An 11537-nucleotide genomic window follows, 5' to 3' on the forward strand; every position below is an offset into this window, starting at 1 on the left:
CCACAGGGCAACAAAAAAAACAGCAAATGAAGCATCTTGCCTTCAATCGCGGGATTGCATTGGCATGACGCTTCCATAGTGCACCGTGTCCGGCGCCCGCCCGGAACACAGTGCACTTCTTAAAGAAACTTTTTTTTTTTTAAAGGGACATTTTTTTTTTTTTTTTTTTTGACTGGCTTTGGGGGGGCGGCGCCCATGCGCCCCCTATGGACGGGCCGCCACTGCTAGGGAGTTAAAAACACATGATAAATGATAGATCCCTACAAGGTCCATGCTCCCCAGATGTAATTTACCTACAATTTTAACTGTATCATTTTTTTTCTTTGTAAATGTCACTGTTTGTTGTAGTACATGCTACAGCAAGAATGAAAAAAATATTTGTGCAGATTCCACCCCAACCTGTGTACATAACCGGGCAGCAGAGTAGGTAAGTGGCCAGCACTTCCATCTGGCACCAATGGGGTTGTCAGTTTGAATCCCAATCACAGCACTATCTGCCTGGAGCGTGCATGTCCTCTCTGTGCTTGCATGGGTTTTCTCTGGGTATTCCGGTTTCCCCCACACTCCAAAGACATGCTGGTATGTAAATTGGCCCTAGTATATGAATGTGAGTTGGGGACCTTAGATTGTAAGCTCTTTGAGGGCAGGGACTGATGTGAATGTGCAATATATACTGTATGTAATGCGCTGTGTAAATTGATGGGACTATATAAGAACTTGTAATAAATGTATTTATCATTCAGCAGGTTTCAAGTGAACACACAGGACGTGTATCATTGGCAGCATGTTTTTTCTTTTGACATATCGGAAGTTGTCAAGCATCATGTTTGACTTGGATCTGTATCGCTGATTAATGATGGATTTACAATAAGGGACATTTTTCAAGGATTGTTATTATTATTATTTTTAATAAAGGACTATTAAAATGTTTGGGTGTCTTTATTTTTAGGTTACAACTTTTTTTTGTGAATGAGTAGGGGTACTATGTTCCCTTATTGTTAAAGGGGGCCTTCCAAATTCCAGTAAGTTCCCCAACCACAGACTTCCACCACCCAGGGTTGTGGGGAAGAGGCTCCCTCTGCAAGATACCCTCCCAAGTTGAGGGCATGTGGCCAGTATGGTTCAGGAGAGGGGGCACACAGTCGCCCCCCCCTTTTCATGGCAAGCTAAACTAAATACTCAGATTAAGGATCTGGTATGAATTTTTAAGGGGCCCCCCATGCATTTTTTTTGCATGTGGTTCTCCTTAACCGCCTCCCACCCAGCCACTGTACTATACGGCTGGGTGGGCTTTTTGTCCTTTTGAGTACCTGAACACCCCTCAGAAGGAGTGCGATCGCGCGTCCACGCGATTCCGATGTGTCTGTGTCCCCTGGACACAGAGCATCGCCGCACGGCAGGAGGGCTCTGTGATTGGCCCTCCTGATCACATGATGGCTGTGTCCAATCACAGCCATTGTGTGATGTAAACCGAACTGGTTGCTAGGCGATCGGCTCTGCTTCTCCTCAAATGGAAACTGTCAGTGAAGAGAAGCAGAGCCGGTCTGTGTTGCTGGTGGGGATCAATGAGCGTAAGGCACTTTACACTCACTGATCCTACAGTAAGTGTCCCCACACAGTGTCCCCACACAGTAAAACACATGTCACAGTGACCAACATCTGTACCAGTGATCAACTGCACACATCTGTACCAGTGATCAACATCTGCACACATCTGTACCAGTGATCAACATCTGTCACAGTGGTCAACATCTGCACACATCTGTCACAGTGATCAACATCTGCACACATCTGCCACAGTGATTAACATCTGCACACATCTGTCCCAGTGATCAACATTTGTTGAATGGGGTCATTTTGTGGGTAATTCCATTGTCCTGGTGCTCTAGGGCCTTCAAAATGTATAACTAGTCAGGAAATTATATAGTAATTTCCACGCTGTGTAAAAGTCTCACACATGTGGTATTGCCATACTCAGGATGAGTAGCAGAATGTATTTAGGGGTGTCACTTTTGATATGTACAGGCTGTGTTAGAAAAATCGTAAAAATTAACAACTTTGTGTAAAGAAAAATGCGTTTTCATTTTCTTTCCACATTTTCCAGAAACTTGTGGAAAAAAATGACATGTTCAAAGGACTCATTATGAAACATAAAATACATGTTGGGGTGTTTGCTTTCTAAAATTGGGTAATTTTGTGGGTAATTCTACTGTCCTGGTGCTCCAGGGCCTTCAAAAGTGTGATAGGTAGTCGTGACATTAGATAGGCAATGTATTCTCCTTGAACGCCTGAAGGTGCTACTTGGATGTCGGGCCTCTCTATGTGGCCAGGCTGTGGAAAATTGTAAATATGACAATTTTGTGAAGAAAAAAAAAATATATATATATTTCTTCATTTTCCAAAGCATTGTGGGTAAAAAAATTGCAACTTCAAAACTTCGCTTTGTCTCTTACTTAATACCATGGACTGTCTTCTTTCCAAAAAGGAGTCATTTGGGGGGTATTTGTACTGTCTTGATATTTTAGGGCCTCAAGAAATGAGATAGGCCATCAGTGCATCAGGATTGATACATTTTCTATAATGCGTAGCATAGCTTGTAGACTCTATAACTTTCACACAAACCAATCATCATACACTAAATTTATGACAAAATTTGATTTTTTTGATTTCTTTTAAAACAAAGTAAAAAATATTGTTATTTTTTCCAAATTTTCACATTTTCCCCATATCGCAAAAGATAAAAAACTAAGTGGTGAATAAATACAACCAAAAGAAAGCTCTATTTGTGTGAACAAAATGATAAAAATTTCATTTGGGTACGATGTAGTATGACTGAGTAATTGTCATTCAAAGTGCGAGAGCAGGGAAAGCTGAAAATTGATCTGGGAAGGAAGGGGGTGTAAGTGCCCAGTATTGAGGTGGTTAAAATCCGCAACAGACTCAAAAAGTCTGATAATAATTTCCTGAGGGGCATCACGCATTTTTGTGTTTTTTTCATAGGGCACCCCCTTAACATTTAAAATTCATACCGGATTTAAGTATTCTGGTATGATAAAAGGGGGAACACCTCATATTTTTTTTTTTATTAAACTGTCCCAACCCTTTTGCTTACATGGCCGGTGATTCCCAACCATGTAAGTGAATGGGGCTGTTAACGTCACTGGTTGTTAGGGACTGAACCTAAACTCGCTGGTAACCTTAACAACCATTGACGTTCCGGCTCTTGCCAGATGGGTAAATGTTCGGCCATTCGTCTGAATGCCAAAACAGCAAAAGGTTGGCCCAAAATTATGTTTAGACCGAACCTTGAGCTCATCCCTATTTGTGTATATCATAAGAATGGTTGTGGTGGGAGCACGATATACAATTCTATTTATTTAAAGCTCAACAGCAAGCACATATAAAGGAAAACATTAATCCAAATCCATCCATTCAACATAGAACTAGAATAATGCCTCGTACACACGAGCGGACTTTTCAGCAGACTTGGTCCGACGGTCGGCGGACTACCTGAACGGACGGACTTGCCTACACACGACCGGACTTTCTGGCAGGCTAAGTCTGCCCGTCTTTCTGACGGACTTTCGCCGGAGTTACGGCGGACTTTCAGAATGAACGGACTTGCCCACACACGGACAAGTCCGTTCATTTTGAACGTGACTCGGGTACGACAGGACTAGAAAAGGAAGTCAATCTCGCAGCTTTTATCGGCAAGATTGACACCTTGCGAGCCCCATCGCGGGGCATACAAGGCCCTTAAGTCTGGTATGGATTATAAAGGGAACCCCCTACGCTGAAAAAACGGCGTGGGGTCCCCCCTAAAATCCATACCAGACCCCGATCCGAGCACGCAGCCCGGCCAGTCAGGAAAGGGGGTGGGGATGAGCGAGCGGCCCCCCTCCTGAACCGTACCAAGCCGCATGCCCTCAACGTGGGGGGTGGGTGCTTTGGGGGAGGGGGGCATCCTGCGGGGCCCCCCACCCCAAAGCACCTTGTCCCCATGTTGATGAGGACAAGGGCCTCTTCCCGACAACCCTGGCCGTTGGTTGTCTGGGTCTGCGGGCCCTCTTATTATAGGGGGCTCCCGGATTCCGATAAGCCCCCCGCCCGCAGACCCCAAAAACCAACGGCCAGGGTTGTTGGGAAGAGGCCCTTGTCCTCATCAACATGGGGACAAGGTGCTTTGGGGTGGGGGGGACCCCCAGGGCGCCCCCCCCACCCCCCATGTTGAGGGCATGCGGCCTGGTACGGTTCAGGAGGGGGGGGGCGCTCGCTCGTCCCCACCCCCTTTCCTGCTCGGATCGGGGTCTGGTATGGATTTTAGGGGGGACCCCACACCGTTTTTTCAGCGTAGGGGGTTCCCTTTAAAATCCATACCAGACCTAAGGGCCTGGTATGCCCTGCGCTCGCCGCAATAGGAAAATTTGGTTTTCCTATTGCAGCGAGCGCGAGATGCAATACCCTGCCCTTGCGTCGCATCTGGTCCATCGGACCAGCATACAGACGAGCGGGCTTTCCGTCGGACCAGCATACAAACGAACAGACTTTCTGTCAGGAACTGAGTCCGACGGAAAGATTTAAAACATGTTTCAAATCTAGGTCTGGCGGACTTTTGGGGAAAAAAGTCTGCCGAAGCCTACACACGATCGGATTGTCCGGCGGACTCTGGTCCGCCGGACCAAGTGTGCCGGAAAGTCCGCTCGTGTGTACGCGGCATTAGACATTTAATTTTGTTTTCTTTTTTTAATCTGCACTGGTGCGCAAAAACAAAAACCCATAAGTAAACAAAAAAAGTGCATGTGAAACACACACAAAAAAGTGCACTTAAGGGTTTGATTCTTGTCCAACCTCCGAAGAAGTAGAACCTTATCCTGAACCCCCGGGGCACAGGGCTCCTGACAAGAACAAGGTTCAATTTGGTACACCTAGCCAAAAGGCTTGGCGGGCCCCGCTCCTCGTTGTCAGCCGAACAACCACTGAGTACTAGATGAGGGGCTCCCCCGAAAGGAGACCTTCTGGCAGTGGGGAAGGAACCTGATGGTCACACATCCTCTCCTAGACTTTAGGGCAAGCCCGAGGACTAGGGATGAGCTTCGTGTTCGAGTCGAACCCATGTTCTCGAGTCGAACCCATGACTCGAACATCGTCTGTTCGCCCGTCCTCTGAATTGCGAACGATATGGGCTGTTCGCGCCAAATTCGTGTGGTGCGTCAGGGCCCATAATTCACTGCGGCATCGCAGTGCATTGCTGGCTGATGATTGGCCAAGCATGCACTATAACCTGCATGCTTGGCCAATCACAGCGCCGTCTGTAGAGAGAGCTGAAATTGGCCAAAGCCAGGGTGGCTTTGGCCAATTATGGCTCAGGGGGTTTAGTACACGCCCCACACTATATAAGGCCGCCTGCACGGCGGCCCTGTGTAGTGTGTTCCAGCTTGAAAGAGAGATAGACAGAGAGAGAGACAGTGTCATTTGATTTAAGTTAGATAGAGTAGGCAGGTCAAGTCAGTTAGCTGCACTTACAGTGTATTGTGTATATATGCATCCCAGGTGTTATATATATATATATATATATATATATATGTATATACACTGTATTCAGTTTAGCTAGATCCGTTCCTGTTATTATCTTCCTACTGACAGGCAGGCTTGTGTTGTTACAGTATTTACAGCTACCTGAAGAAAATTGCTGGTGTTCTTCTGATCCTATTAGTACCACAGTCAGGCAGCTAGACTATTTACAGTTAGTGTAGTGCGTCCTCCTAACAGTGTTCAGCTAAAGCTACAAGTTAGTTTAGTGTGACCTCTGCACAGTGTTCAGCTAAAGCTACAAGTTAGTGTAGTGTGTCCTCCTCACAGTGTGCAGCTAAAGCTACAAGTTAGTGTAGTGCGTCCTCCTCACAGTGTTCAGCTAAAGCTACAAGTTAGTGTAGTGCAACCTCTGAACAGTGTTCATCTAAAGCTACAAGTTAGTGTAGTGCACAGTGTTCAGCTAAAGCTACAAGTTAGTGTAGTGCGTCCTCCTCACAGTGTTCAGCTAAAGCTACAAGTTAGTGTAGTGCATCCTCCTCACAGTGTTCAGCTAAAGCTACAAGTTTGTGTAGTGCGACCTCTGCACAGTGTGCAGCTAAAGCTACAAGTTAGTGTAGTGCGTCCTCCTCACAGTGTTCAGCTAAAGCTACAAGTTAGTGCATTGCGTCCTCCTCACAGTGTTCAGCTAAAGCTACAAGTTAGTGTAGTGCGACCTCTGCATAGTGTTCAGCTAAAGCTACAAGTTAGTGTAGTGCGTCCTCCTCACAGTGTTCAGCTAAAGCTACAAGTTAGTGTAGTGCGTCCTCTGAACAGTGTTCAGCTAAAGCTACAAGTTAGTGTAATGCGTCCTCCTCACAGTGTTCAGCTAAAGCTACAAGTTAGTGTAGTGTGACCTCTGCACAGTGTTCAGCTAAAGCTACAAGTTAGTGTAGTGCGTCCTCCTCACAGTGTTCAGCTAAAGCTACAAGTTAGTGTAGTGTGACCTCTGCACAGTGTTCAGCTAAAGCTACAAGTTAGTGTAGTGCGTCCTCCTCACAGTGTTCAGCTAAAGCTACAAATTAGTTTAGTGAGACCTCTGCACGGTGTTCAGCTAAAGCTACAAGTTAGTGTAGTGTGTCCACTGAACAGTGTTCAGCTAAAGCTACAAGTTAGTGTAGTGCGTCCTCTGAACAGTGTTCATCTAAAGCTACAAGTTAGTGTAGTGCACAGTGTTCAGCTAAAGCTACAAGTTAGTGTAGTGTGTCCTCCTCACAGTGTTCAGTTAAAGCTACAAGTTAGTGTAGTGTGACCTCTGCACAGTGTTCAGCTAAAGCTACAAGTTAGTGTAGTGCATCCTCCTCAAAGTGTTTAGCTAAAGCTACAAGTTAGTGTAGTGTGACCTCTGCACAGTGTTCAGCTAAAGCTACAAGTTAGTGTAGTGCAACCTCCTCACAGTGTTCAGCTAAAGCTACAAGTTAGTGTAGTGCGACCTCTGCACAGTGTTCAGCTAAAGCTACAAGTTAGTGTAGTGCATCCTCTGAACAGTGTTCAGCTAAAGCTACAAGTTAGCCCCAAGGTATGATCGGTTCCAGCAACCATCGCCAGCGTCTATTTTACATGGTGCAGGAATACCTATGGGCAAGATCTGACTTGGACACCTTTCCCACCGAAAATCCTCTGGGTTACTGGGTCTTGAGGATGGATCACTGGCCAGAGCTTGCACAGTATGCAACTGAGCTACTGGCCTGTCCTGCATCCAGCATTCTTTCTGAACGCACATTCAGTGCTGCTGGAGGCTTTGTAACCGATCACAGGGTGCATCTGTCCACCGACTCGGTCAATCGACTGACCTTCATAAAAAGTAATCAGTCTTGGATCACCACCAGCTACCAAGCACCTGATGCTGATGTAACCGAATACATTTTTTTGAAATGTCAGATCCCTTCAAAGACTGCCTATGCTGATGCTGAGTGACTATCCTGTTATACTGAGTAATTATCCTCTTCCTCCTCAATGATCATGATTATAGCTTGTAAGAACATTTTTGGTTCTGGGCGCCGCCAGTCCCGCCACCAGTGCCTAAGGCCCAATTTTTCAGCCCCTGTTTAACAGGGGCATGTAATTACAATTTTTGATGCAATTCTTTGCAGCAGGGCTAGTTCCTGCGCTCCAACTAGAGCATCTGTGAGGGGTTCCAGTGTTGTGGCACCACCACCAAAGGCCCAATTTTTCTGCCCCTGTTCAACAGGGGTATGTAATTACAATTCTTGATCTAATATTTCACAGCAGGGCCCGTTTCTGCACCCACCTAGAGTATCTGTGAGAACTTACAGTGTTGTGGCGCCAGCACCACCACCACCACCAAAGGCCCAATTTTTCTGCCCCTGTTCAACAGGGGCATGTAATTACAATTCTTGATCTAATATTTCACAGCAGGGCCCTGTGAGGGCTTACAGTGTTGTGGCCACAACAACACCTAAGGCCAAAATTTCTGCTGAGTATATAGGGCAGGCCCCTACTTTCAAACATCCAACTTACAAACGACTCCTACTTGCAAACGGAAGGAGACAACAGGAAGTGAGATGCAATCTACCCCTAGGAAGGGAAATTCTCTCCTGTAAGAGTTAATATGGGAAAAACTTTTCTCCTTTCCACTGATGCTTTATCACCAATCCTTGTTTTACAAAAAAAACCCAAATTTTCAAAAAACATTTGTCATTGGGACAAAAAGTGAGGTTCAATCTTCTGAAGAGGAGCACAGACAGCAAAACAAATGTCACAGGGGTGATAACCCTTCCCTAGTTTTCCAAAAAGCTTAAAATAGATTTTTTGGCTGGAGCTAAACACGTTAAAAATGTACCAGTTCAAAATTACAAACAGATTCTACTTAACAACAAACCTACAGTCCCTGTGTCAGAGAGTTCCCCTGGGCAGGTGTGCTGCTGGTGTGCGTCGGGGTGCGTTGGGGCGCGTTCCCGTGAGCGCCGACACGGGTGATGGCGTGTGGGCGTGTGCGTGTGTGCGGGGGCGCGCGTCGGCGTGCACGCGCGCCCGGTGTTTGGCGCCAATCTGCCTATTTAGGTTGTCTGCACAAGGGGCTCGGTGCTGTCCGATCTACAGCTCCCTGTATCCCTGCACCTGCTTCCTGTTTGAACCTGATCTCCTGACCACCGGCTTGCCTTTGATTATCCTTGCTTTCTGCCTGCCACCGATCCCGGACTGTCCTGACTACGAATCTGCCTGCTCCTCTGTACCGCGTTGCTCGCCTGTTGCCAACCCTGCTTGTGACCCGACCTGCCTGCTCCACTCCTGCTCTGCACCTGCTGCCTGTGCTTCAGTTGACTGGTGATCTCCAGAACCACCTTTACTGGGATCCTCCTGCGGCTAACCCGCCAGGCTCTCATACCATTCTGTGCTCCCGGGCCCTTGTAGTATGGGCCAGATACGTAAGGGAGGCCTCCCCCTGCTACATCGGGCTCATAGGTCTGGTACGTGGAAGTCTGACACCCTGTCTTGTTTGCACCGCCTGTATCCTGCTGTTCAGAGTATATAGGGCCTGGGGGCCCCATACCTTTCCTTTTTTAATTTGGGTGCGGGGTTCCCCTTAATATCCATACAAGATCCAAAGGGCCTGGTAATGGACTTGGGGGTACCCATGCCGTTTGTCTCACTGATTTTCATCCATATTGCCAGGACCCGACATTACATTAAAGCCGCAAGCAGTTTTAAATAACTTTTTTCCTTTAAAAATTATGTGCAGGGACGGTTCTATGCACGGGAAACACGCGCCACTTTACAGGCATACTATAGACACCCCCCAGGTACGATATTTAAAGGAATATTTCACTTTTTTTTTTTTTTTACTTTAAGCATCATTAAAATCACTGCTCCCGAAAAAACGTCCGTTTTTAAAACTTTTTTTTTGCATTGATACATGTCGCCTGGGGCAGGACCCGGGTCCCCAAACCTTTTTTAGGACAATACCATGCAAATTAGCCTTTAAAATGAGCACTTTTAATTTCTAACGTTCGAGTCCCATAGACGTCAATGAGATTCTAACGTTCGTGCAAATTTTCGGTCCGTTCGCAGGTTCTGGTGCGAACCGAACCGGGGGGTGTTCGGCTCATCCCTACCGAGGACCCACACTCTCCATCCAGTGAGAAGAAACACAAACAAAAGTGACAAACGTGAGGAGAAAAATAAATTGAGTAAATTGTGGCTTAGCATGTGTATATGCCTTGATGTCAACTGCAGTAATCCTCTGCATAGCACACATACACTGGGAGAGGGAAGGGCAGCACTCTGAGTAGATCAGGACTCCACTGCTTTATGGACAGCTGTCAGTCAATGTCTGAACATGCATACAGGAAAATAGAGACATCATCAGTCTTCTGCTTCTCTTTAAGGGTAACATCCACATGGTTGTTTGATAATATGGCCACTAGTATGCAGGATGCTGCATAAAAAGTACTCCGTACACTGCACACATGTAATGTTTGAGCAACATTTACATGCGTTCAAGTGTACAACGTTAATGCAGCCTATTGGTTGATAGGATGCAGGGGGCTATCTAGTGTCCTCCATTGCTAGGATGCAGGTGGTTTTGCACTCCAATAGGGCACATTTGCACTGCACGCATGTAAACATTAGCACAAGTGTTTACATGTGTAAAATACAGTCCATACGCAGGACCTCAGTCATGATTTTTATTGGATCTGAATGCAGTACACATTTATTGGTCTTTTTGCAGCTGTGTGCATGGGCCTGTAACAAACATTTGTAGCAAAAAAAAAGTTTACTGTTTAAAAAAATAAAGTAAAAAATAACTTTTTTACGTGGCTGTCTGAATGAGCCTCACTTATTCATTCACAGGCTGGTGCAGGTTAGTGACCAGCTGTACTACAGTTTAGCCACAGGGGAGAGAAGAGAAGTCTCCAATCTGTCTCCTGCTTTCTGGCAAGGATGTGCATATCACAAAACTGGATGAACACATATACAGTTCCTTTGGCAGGTAAAACAGTGCATGTCTGTCTATTTCCACCATGTAATCAGCTGTTTTATTGGAATTCAACATTAATGACAAAAATGGATAAAGAAATGGAAAAGGAGTGTTTTTTGTTTGACGTAACAAACACAGAAGGACATTCCAAGCAAAGCATTAAAAAAGTCAATAATAGTAAGATATTACTTGTAAACAAATTACATTTATGTTGGAGAATGAACATGTACCTTTGAAAGGAAGCAATTACTACTTGTCCCAGCGTTCATTATTACAAAGCACTCCAATCTGCCATGGCTCAAGAGAATTTCTGGAGGCATAGAATGAATTGTTTCACCAAATTGGTTGGCAGATAAATGCTAAAAGAACAGGAAAACTGTCCCTTTCCTGTTCCTGGAGGCCAAAATACAGATTGTAAACCACAGCTGAACAATTCACAGGCATACTTAGCAATGCCAGTATGGACAAAGAATGGTTGCCATTTGTCATTCATTTATTCTTACTGTAGAAAGACATGGAAAACTGCAACATTTTTTGTAACCTTTTGCATTTGTTACCAAATTTTATATTTCCAAAGATCAACAACTTTTTTTTTTGCTCTTACGATAAAGAGGAATTAAAGATTGCTGGTTAAATACACAGTTATAATACATACTGTATATGTGAAGAAGAGGGGAGCAAGGAAAGTGGGACTTTTTGGGAAGTACATGGTAGCGAAAAAGTAGTAGAGCCGAACAAGGGCATTTTATTGATAAAAAATTACTGGTAAACATACATATAATGTAAATATCAGATAAATAGTAAATGGTACACACAATAGCAATAATACCCGTAATGATAACACAATAGTCTCAAAATATGACCACTGATGTCAATAATAGAAGGTAAATACATGATAGTAAAATGGATAAATGAATAACAAGAAATGTCGTGGGTGAGACAATAATAAAATTCCATAGTTCAACAAGGACAAGGTTGGATAAGATATAATTACCAGGTAATGCCTGCAGGACCTGAGGCCTCATTA

Source organism: Aquarana catesbeiana, linkage group LG03 (genome assembly GCF_042186555.1).
Source record: "Aquarana catesbeiana isolate 2022-GZ linkage group LG03, ASM4218655v1, whole genome shotgun sequence".
Taxonomy (NCBI): domain Eukaryota; kingdom Metazoa; phylum Chordata; class Amphibia; order Anura; family Ranidae; genus Aquarana; species Aquarana catesbeiana.